This window comes from Triticum aestivum, chromosome 2A, assembly GCF_018294505.1.
Source record: "Triticum aestivum cultivar Chinese Spring chromosome 2A, IWGSC CS RefSeq v2.1, whole genome shotgun sequence".
In the NCBI taxonomy this organism is placed as follows: Eukaryota; Viridiplantae; Streptophyta; class Magnoliopsida; order Poales; family Poaceae; genus Triticum; species Triticum aestivum.
The window spans coordinates 710,826,130-710,836,010 of record NC_057797.1 but is presented as its reverse complement, the minus strand read 5'-3'; positions in this window follow the sequence as shown (position 1 = coordinate 710,836,010).

Below are 9,881 nucleotides of genomic sequence, written 5' to 3'. Positions count from 1 at the left end.
TTAACATGAATATGTTGCTCGGGTGAATCCGCATGGGTCTTCTCTTCGTCATGTTTTATTAGTAGCTTTGTGAACTTCGGTTTAAACCCGTTTGGTGTTAGATTGAGCAGATTGCTCGACTTGTATAGACTCGCTCAGTCATTCTCAAAATCAGTTGTTGTATATCTAGTGTAACCTTGAATTAGGTGTTAACGAGAAATTGAGCCTTCCCGGCACCATTATGGACCACGTTGGATCCTGGATTGAGGCACTTCAAAGTCCCACGATTTGTGAATGGAGATCCCCCTACCGTTCAAGTAAGGGCCATAAAGTTTTTATGACCCTTCATACTCATGGCATCTACCTTGCATCCCAAGCACAATATAAACGAAAATGGGTCATCGAGTTAGGTGCATAGTCCCATGATGCTTTCTCAAGGCACTATGGTCCAACTATTTTCTTTCTTTTTATGGTGCATGTTGGCTTCCTGGTAGCCCTCATGAGTTGAGTAGTGAGCTTCATGGCTTCAAGTAAAGGAAACCCCCCCCCCCCCCCCAACCCCGCCCCCCTCGACTGCATGGGGAGTTTTCCAGGAAACTTGTGTGGGCAATCCAAGTAAAAAGACAAAAAAAATATTTAAGTGATCTAAGCTAGTAGAATGTTTATTTATCTTAAAGAGAAAAGATATACAGGGTAACTAGTGTGTTGAGTCATTGGCGCAGTCGTGCTCTGATACCATACTGAATTCACGCTCCAACTAACTCATCCAAAATTCCGAACTATGGGAGAGGGCGGGACATTGTACTTCAACACAGCCACCCTAACATCATGGATTTGCTGCATATTTGCCGATGAACAGTGCCAGAATTAGTGACGATTTACTATTAAATTAATGGTTTGGCTCTCCCCAATCAGTTTTAAGAGCACTTGGCCATTTTTTCTAGTTCCGCCACTGGTCGTGCGTGTGGTCATTAATGATGTACATTTCATCAACTCAAAATAGTCAGGATCGCTGCTTCAATCCCGTTAGATGGATCTCTGGAAATAGGTCGACATTGTTGAGTAACGTGATTGTGCTGGAAACATAGGATAGATTAAGAAGTATTCTGGCTTGTCTTGTACTCCAAGTAGATCATGTACTCCTATATATATGCCCATGAGGCTCAAGCAATACAACGAATTATTTCATCAATCTCCCTCTCTCCCTTCTAACATGGTACCAGTTTCCGGATTCTAAACCCTAACCTCCCGTCGCTTCCGCTCCGCGCGCCGCTCCCGGGGCGGTCGGCCTTCATGACTGCCGCCGGGGGCCGCGCCGTCCATACCTAGGGTTCATCCGCCGGTCGTGTCGACCGGCTGCCGTAGAGAGTCTTTTTCCCCGATCCTGTGATTCGGGCTTTTCTCTCTCTCGCCGATCGCTTTGGTCAGCATCTACTTTTTGGTTTTTCAATCTATGTGATCAGGTTTGCGTCACCCGCCGTCGTCGTCGACTCCATGCGCCTCTACTCCGACACCAGCGTGACCGATCGGCCTCTTCACCGACCTGGCAGCCTCGAGCGACAGGCGGCCTCTCATGGCCGTCGTCCGCGCGTCTGGCCGCCAGTCGCCCAGACCGGGCGGCCTCGCGCGATGCGGCAGCCCATCACAGTCATCGTCCGCGCACTGGCCCCACCGTCAATCTCCGCCGGCCGTCATCGCCTTGCTCCGACCGGGACACCTGCATCGCCCCGACCCGGCGGCCTCGCGCCATGCGAAGGCCAATCATAGCCACCGTTCGCGCGCCGGCCCGCCCATCGATCCACGTCACCCACCTCCGCCGCGTCTGCACGGCGGTCCGGCGGTCTACCTCGCCGACCTCGTCCTCAGCTGCTTCGGGACGGCTGCGTCAAGCTCGTCGAATGGCTCAACTCGGGCGCCGCTGCTCCGTCGGTCGCTCGGGCCTCGCTGCCCGGGCGCCGGCGCTGCTTTGGCAGCTCGGGTGCCGGTGCTGACACGCTCGTCCGCACGACGTCCCACGCCATCCGTCGTCGCTGGCCTCCTCACGGACTCCGCCGTCACCATGCCTCCATCGAGCGTGATTGGCTTGATCACCCGCTCGCCGCCCCGATCTGCCCCATCAACGCCGCGCAACCCGCTTGGCCCGTCAGTTGCGCGCGCCTCCGCAGGTCCCGTGAAGATTGTCCCCGAGTCCAGTGCGCCCCTCCGCCGATCGAGCAACGGGCTGCCGCAGCGCCGTCGCCCCGTGGTTCTCCTCGCAGCTGCATCAACTCGTGCGTCGCCGCTGCGTCGCCCCTACGGGCCGTAGTGCCGCGGTACGCGGTCCTAGCCGCCACCCCGAGGCCGTCCTTGCGGTTGCACCGACCCACGCTCCATCGGCACCGCCCCTTCGGGCCGAAGTGCCGCGGCCCACGGTCCCTGCCGCCGCCCCGAGGTCTTCCTGTCGTCGCCCCGACCTGCCCGCCGCCGCTGCGTCGCCCCTTCGGGCCGTAGCGCCGCGGCCCACGGTCCACTCCGCCGTCACCGCACGTCGACCTCCTGTGGTATGCATCGCGCCGTCTCCCTTGGCGCGGGAACGCCACCGTCCACGCCGGTCTTCGTCACGCTGTCAGGGTTCTTCGCCTACCTCGAGCACTGCCGCCGCACTCCTAACCTAGCCGCCGCCGCTGCCGTCAGGCCGTCGCCGCCGCTCTTCTTCGGCCGCCGCCGCTACCCTCGTAGCCGCTGACGCCCCTGTCCACCTCCTTGGTCTTTTTATAGCACCAGCCCGTCGCCAGCGTCATCGTCATCTACCCTGACCACTTCATCTAATCCGACCACCTCGGACGACATCGGCCCCGCGCTGATTGGCGCCTCAACCGTCGTCGAGTTCTTCTCTGATAGCACCTCTGACTTCTTCGACATGGTGTACAGCTCGTGCAGATCCCTCGTCTACGCATGCCCGGTGCTGGCAACACCGATGCGTGCCTTCGTCCACGACGTGTCCCCGGGCCTGGCAAGCCTGGTGCGGCGCTTCGTCAACTTCGTCTTCGTTCGTCTACACATGCGCGGTGCTGGCAACACCGGTGCGTGCCTTCGTCCATGATGTGTCCTCGGGCTTGGCAAACCCGTCGCGACGCGTCGTCAAAAACATCTTCTTCCCGGCGCACCACTACTTCGACACCACTGCGCCCATGCTAACTCGGCGCCCCCTTGCGCTCGCGGCTCCAAGGCGACTTCCTGACACCGGCCACCCTGACTCGACATCGACCACGACACTCTTCGCACGGCTACCTCGACCACGGCTGCACCACCCACGCTCTCGGCTATCTCGACAACGACACAACGGGCTACCACCTTGCTTGAGCAACCTCGTCGGTTTCCACTCCAGCCACGACTTTCGCGATGCGTCAACTGTTACAACTGTGAGGGGGTGTCCGTCAGCTTGCCTTCGGATTCTTCTTCAGTCTCACCGTGTGCGTCGCTACCGTTGTGACTGCGGGGGGATGTTGAGTAACGTGATTGTATTGGAAACATAGCAGAGACTAGGAAGTATTCTGGCTTGTCTTGTACTCCAAGTAGATCATGTACTCCTATATATATGTCCATGAGGCTCAAGCAATACAACAAACTATTTCATCAATCTCCCTCTCTCCCTTCTAATAGACATGCCTTGACACTTCAGTCTATGTTCAATTGATCATGCACAACCGTCGGCACTTAATCACTCATTGGATTCAATCCTGCTGCAACTTGTTGTAGGTGGCAATGGCATCTCCAAATTACTATCGAGATATAATGAGACGTGGACGTCAAAGTAAACAAAGACAAATTAGCTTTATAAAGTGTGGTTTAAGATCCATAAAACGTTTGTGGGGGGCGGGGTGAGGGGGTACCGAAGTAGAGTTATTATACCGTGGAGGACCAAATCTATCAAAATCGCTTGTCACATGATGTATACTTGGATACTCCAGCATTTGTAAGGTTGTAAAAACACGTATTACATAGGAACTTGTTTGATTACCTTGACAGCACTCTACTATATATACCAGCATAATGTTGAAGTAGAAATGAATTCCACAACTATGCATGGACCTATTTCTATAACCGAACAACTCTTGATTTGGGAATTTTGTTATAAGAGTGAAATAGTAGTATTTATTATGTTGATGATACATGTAGCACATCAAGGAACGTAAAATGCCAGAACATGAACAGAAAAGAAATGCATACAGCGCCGGCATTTTTCTTCCCGGCGGTGCTAGCTAGAAGGCTAAAGGCACAAGTTTAGCTTCGGCTTGTCAACCATCGCATGAACTAGAGATGATCATGGATGAGCAGGGATCCCAGGAAGTGCAGGAAGCACCACCACCGGGCCCGTAATGGTTGTGGTAAGCGGCAACTCAGGCAACCCCAAAATCTTCGACTCGTCGATGCCGCCACCTGCACCGGCACCGCGTGTAGCTGCGAGTGCGCCGTTCTTCTCTTTCAGCTCCCTCCCTTCGCAGGACACGAGCACCACCAGTAGCAGGAGCGCGACGGTGACACACTTTGCCATTACTAAGTAGTACCACACAAATTTGAACTAAAACCACAACACTTATTATGGATCGGAGGGAGTAGCATGCTATCTGGTCATGGAAGCTCATCTCTTTTTTTTCTGCAAAATGGAAGCTTATCCCTAAAAAGCATTTACGTGCAAAATGGAAAATATACCATACTTTCATTGTTTAGTGTTTTAACTTGTTTATTCCCTTTACCAGAAAAATGTCACAAGTTATTCCATGTGTGCAGGGTTATATGGGTGCAATCATCATGCAAGAACAACAACATGTGTTTCCTCCTCCTCTCTCCTACAAAACCATTGGAACTAGGGTGGTGGCATCGATCTACCTTCTCCCCCGTGAGATCAAAGCCCCCCTCTCCCTCCATAGACTTCTTAGACGACGAGGTCAGGCATCTCGTTGTCTCGTACCAGTGGTGGTAGGGTGAGATTTTTAGTTTAGGTCTCGATCCCTAGTCGTCAGTGGTAAGGCGATGGTGCTGCGTCGGCGGGGAATAAGTCCTCCACACCTTATCCTCATTTTGATGGTGCTTCTTGGCATTGTTGGGAGGCGTTTGGAGGGTGTTGTGTCCCTAGATACGAGTTTCCAAGTTTTGGTTTTTCTTCTCTAGGTTTGTCTTGATGGCATTGTCTTGAGGACTGGGTGTCGCAATTGTCTGTCTTAGTCCACTAGTCCAGTTTTGGCCGACCAAGATTGAAAACTTGGTCTCGTTGGGGAGCGTGTGAGAGTTGTCTTCCCCGGCTCATTCTGGCTGGACCCGAGGTCTTACCCAGAACTCTCCAATGTTTTCTTCTCCGGGGTGGTGAATCCAATGTAGATTGTGATCGCCGACATATTTTGGTTTACATCGACCACTTCCTGAACGGTGCTTCTACAAGCTCATGGGTCTCAAGAAGATGGAGGCCCAATCACCACAGCGAGCTTTGCTCACATTGCATTGCCGGTGGATGCAGTAAGAAGAAAACATCGCCCCCTGCTCCCCAAGGAGTTGGTTGTATTTTTTTTCTCAATTTTGTTAGGATTTGTGATACTTAATACATGGACATTGGCCTTTCTGCAAAAAAATTATGGGTGCAATCATCATCTACCTAAAGTATGGGTGCAATCATCAGCTACCTTTATGATCAAGATCTTTAACAAGCTTAGAAAAGTTACCCAGAGTAAGTAATTCCTTGGCTCAATCAAGTGCCATTAATTAATCACCTCGACCATGTGGTATGTCATTTGATTTCCTTACTTAAAGACCATGGTTTAGTTTTTGCGGGTAAAAGACCATCATTTCTTGAGCTATTTTCCGCCATGCATGCTACACTGCTTATATGATCATATCTGCTTGCATGATCATATCAAAAGACCTACGGTGGTGCATATGCCTAGGAGGGTGAACTAATAGCCAAGGAATCATAGACTAACACATGGTACTCATGTGCCTTTTAAGTAACAGTAGCACCCCGTGCCCCTCCTATATATGCTAGGAACATCTTAATTGTCTATTGATTTTACAATGATTCTAACGACAATATGTATATATAAATTTTAAAGCTAGTGATTCCCTCTTTATAAATTATTATTATTATTATTATTATTATTATTATTATTTGTTATTACAATTATTATCATCATCATCATCATCATCATCATCATGTGTATTGCTTGTATTATATGTGTTCTTTATTCGTGGCAAGGCTATCAACATCGGTATCTATGTCTGCCATTTCTAGAAATTACTTTTAGGTTGACACAAATTGATTTATTTGTGAAGACGAATGATTTCTACCCGTTCCTTCTTGGATTGCGCCACATTCAATAATCCATGATTAAACGAGACATCGCTACTGCCTAGCATTTGAGACAACTCACTTCATTTCCCATAAGTGGCTTTAACCACATTTGCATTAATTCAAATACTACAATCATCTAGCCTTCTTCAATGCATGTAAAGTAGAATTATGGTAGTAACACCAGTGTTGCTTTCGTCAACTGAAAGTTAGTTTGAATAGATTCTCTCGAGGCTGCAGATACTAAAAGTGAAACAACGCCGGATGGATTAGATAACTTCCATTATCTAGTTCGGCGGCCGAACTAGAATTAAGCTACCTATTTGAAGAAAATGAAAAGTTACTCGGTCTCCTTATCTTTGTATCTTATAATTCTCTTAGCTCACAATACAAACACGAATTATTACCTCTAATAAAATAGTAAATCTAAATAGGACAGTCTCATGTATAATCCAATTTAGATCTCGACTATCTATGTTGCTCATCTAATTGACTAATCTAGCATAGGTACAACCAAGTTATTTGCTATATAAACGCTAGGATGTTAAAATTACTACCACTACCACCACCACCACCACTACTACTATTATTATCATCATCATCATCATTATTTTCATTGTTGTTGTTGTTATTTGTCATCACCATGTTCCTTGTGCCCTGATGAGGTCGAAGTTGCTCATGCGGGGCTATGGTCATCTCTGGCCGACCCAGATGGCCAAGTTTCTGGCTCGGATCATGGCAACGGCGATTCTAGCAAAGGGGACCTGGCGCCACCAAAGACGGCAACTATTGTCGAAGGCTCCTCTTCTGGTGCTGACGGTGCATCGTCCGCTTGCTGCTATCCTTTTGGTCTGGTGAAGGCTGTGGTCGCATAGCCAAGGGAGGGTCCCTGGATATACATGGGATGAAGGGCTCGTCCTTGTTGTCATGTGCCTTCGGCAAGTTTTCCATGTCCTTGATATTCCATGATGCGAGGTATGTGCAAGCTGACACATTCAAGAGGAGAACTCATGGTCGATGCTTCCATTCCTGGGCTCCTGCTGTGACCCGTTTAGATGCCTCAATAGTCTTCGCTCAAGGCACCGTGAGAAGGATTGTTCTCTGCGTCGCTCCTCCGTTGGAGATGTTTGTTATTGTGCACGTGACCCCCCCCCCCTCCCAGCTCTGCCTCGCCCTTCCTCAGAGGCGTGCTCTCGGGCTTCGGTTGTTTCTCCCACAATGTGTGTCCAAGCTCCTGAGTTTGAAAGGATTTTTGAAGCTTCAAGTGAAGGTTGTGTTGATCATGATGGTGTGGTAAAGTCCGGTGATGCTATGCTTGACTCGTTTGGTGATGAGCTTTAAAACTTAGTGGAGTTAACACTCCACCCACTACGCAAGCTGGAGGACTCGTTCCCCCTGTGGTTGGCACGTGTGACCAATTTTTTGGAGCTGTCGGAGGCGTTCAATGATGAGCATGGGTTGAGCCCAGCCTCCTTGCAAGGACCTTTCTCCTTTGACGCCGGCATTCATGGTTCGACACTAGCTAGCTGAAGATGGGAACCAAGGTGTTGATGACATTGGCAACAAGGTTGGGTTGGTGCCTTCATTGTTTGTTAGCCATTAGTATGTGCCTTCCTCTCCGCTTCTTTTTCTTTTGGGAGTAGCCTGCAAGATGATTCGCCGGGTGGCTTTCATGGCATGCCATCTGCAGTGTCCTTGTTGGCTTGTTGAGTCTGTGTATGGGTTTGACCGTCGATGTTATCGGTTTTCGCCCAATTTTCCTGTAATTAAGCAGGCAGCTATATTCTTCTTAATTAATGTAAAAGCAAGCTTTTGCCTCTGTTTCCAAACTATATATTATTAGTTAGTGAGTAATGCTACACCTACGAAAGTTTTGTTACGTGTTAACATAATCAGCCGGATGGGGGATTAGTAATGGAGATAGGGGAGGAACAGGCCCACCCCCTTGAAATTCAAGGGGGAGGAGAGTTAGTTAAGGAAATTTATTAGGAGTTTAGTAAGCTTACGTAGATGTAGTATTATCGTTAGTTAGTAGTATTCATGTTATCATTGATGTTGTTATTATAATTATTTTTATCTCCATCGATGATGTATCTCTCTCAATACAAAATCAAACCAACCCAAAATTATTTAATATAATTTATTGCTATAAAGTTGAGGATTCCAAACCCGATTAAGCTATTCAAACTTTTTTGGGGTTTACATGTATCGTCATATATATGGATAGCTTATGAATTTCTATACAATCACCTTCCAATTTGACATGTTAAAATGAACTCGATGAGTGATATTTTTTGTGACCTCTTTGATTTCACCCACAAATAATCCATAATGCAAAAGTGGCTACATTTTTCATGATGCCAGTACACTGATTGGTCCCTTGGTGGAGGGAGGTAGAGAGCATGTGTTATTGCATGTGAGTAGAAATCGAAATAATGTCAGCCATGTTCTTGGGCAGATGGGTGACGCTGGCCCCAGGACTGCTGTATGGCTGAGGCAAGGGCCTGACGAGGTAGCTGGACTCGTGGCAAAGGACTGTAATGCTCCTAGTTGATTGAATGAAAAATTTTACCCCGCAAAAAAAATTTCACGACCCACACACACACACACACAAAGAAAACTCCAAATCCGGGAGAGACTTGATAAGAGATACCCATGCTCCATGCATATCCCTATTGATCCAGTCACCTTAACGCTTTCAAAGCATTGGAGTTACTGCAACGAAATTTGCTACCCCGGAACATGAACGACTCTGAACATGGGACTTGGTGATTAGAGTGACGAAATAGGACATCGATTATGCAGCCAGTTGAGATTTGCATCCCAGAAGACGATCACACAAACATAGTAATTATTATTTATTGATGATACATGTAGCACATCAAGAAACGAAAAATACGACAACATGAACTGGAAATAGATACAGATGACAGTTGATACAGGCGCTCAGTACCGAACATGGACATGAGCAAAACGCCCGCTTTTTTCTTCACGGCGGTGCTACCTACAGAATCTAAAGCGACAAGGCGAGCTTTAGCTTCCTGTTAGGCAGCACATGAGCCAGAGATGATCATGGGCCAATAGCAGGGATCCCAGGAACCACCACCAGCGGGCCGGTAATGGTGCTGGTTCCCGTACCGATTCCCCCGAGCACAGGCAAGTCCAACGCCTTAGACTCGCCGACGCCGCCACCCGCACCTACGACACGCGTCGCTGCAACCTTCTCATTCAGCTCCCTCCCTTCGCAGGACGCGAGCACCACCAGTAGCAGGAGCGCGACGGCGAGACACTTTGCCATATTGCTAACCGGGAGGCTCTGATGTACTGAGGAGATAGTGTTGTTTGGATGTGTTTGAGTGAGCTTGGGCTTAGCATCGTGTGTACGCTGCTTCTTATAGGCGAGTTGCAGGGGGGTGGCGGGGTGGCCGTGCCCGTGCCTCGTCCGCGCAGACGAGGAGGATGGTACTAGTAGGTAGAGGTGCGACATGCTGGCCCGTCCTTCTCAGGTCACGGGCGGGCGAGAGATGCAATGATGCATGCTGCAGGTATGGCCGCATGTCGACGTCGATGGATTGGAATGAAG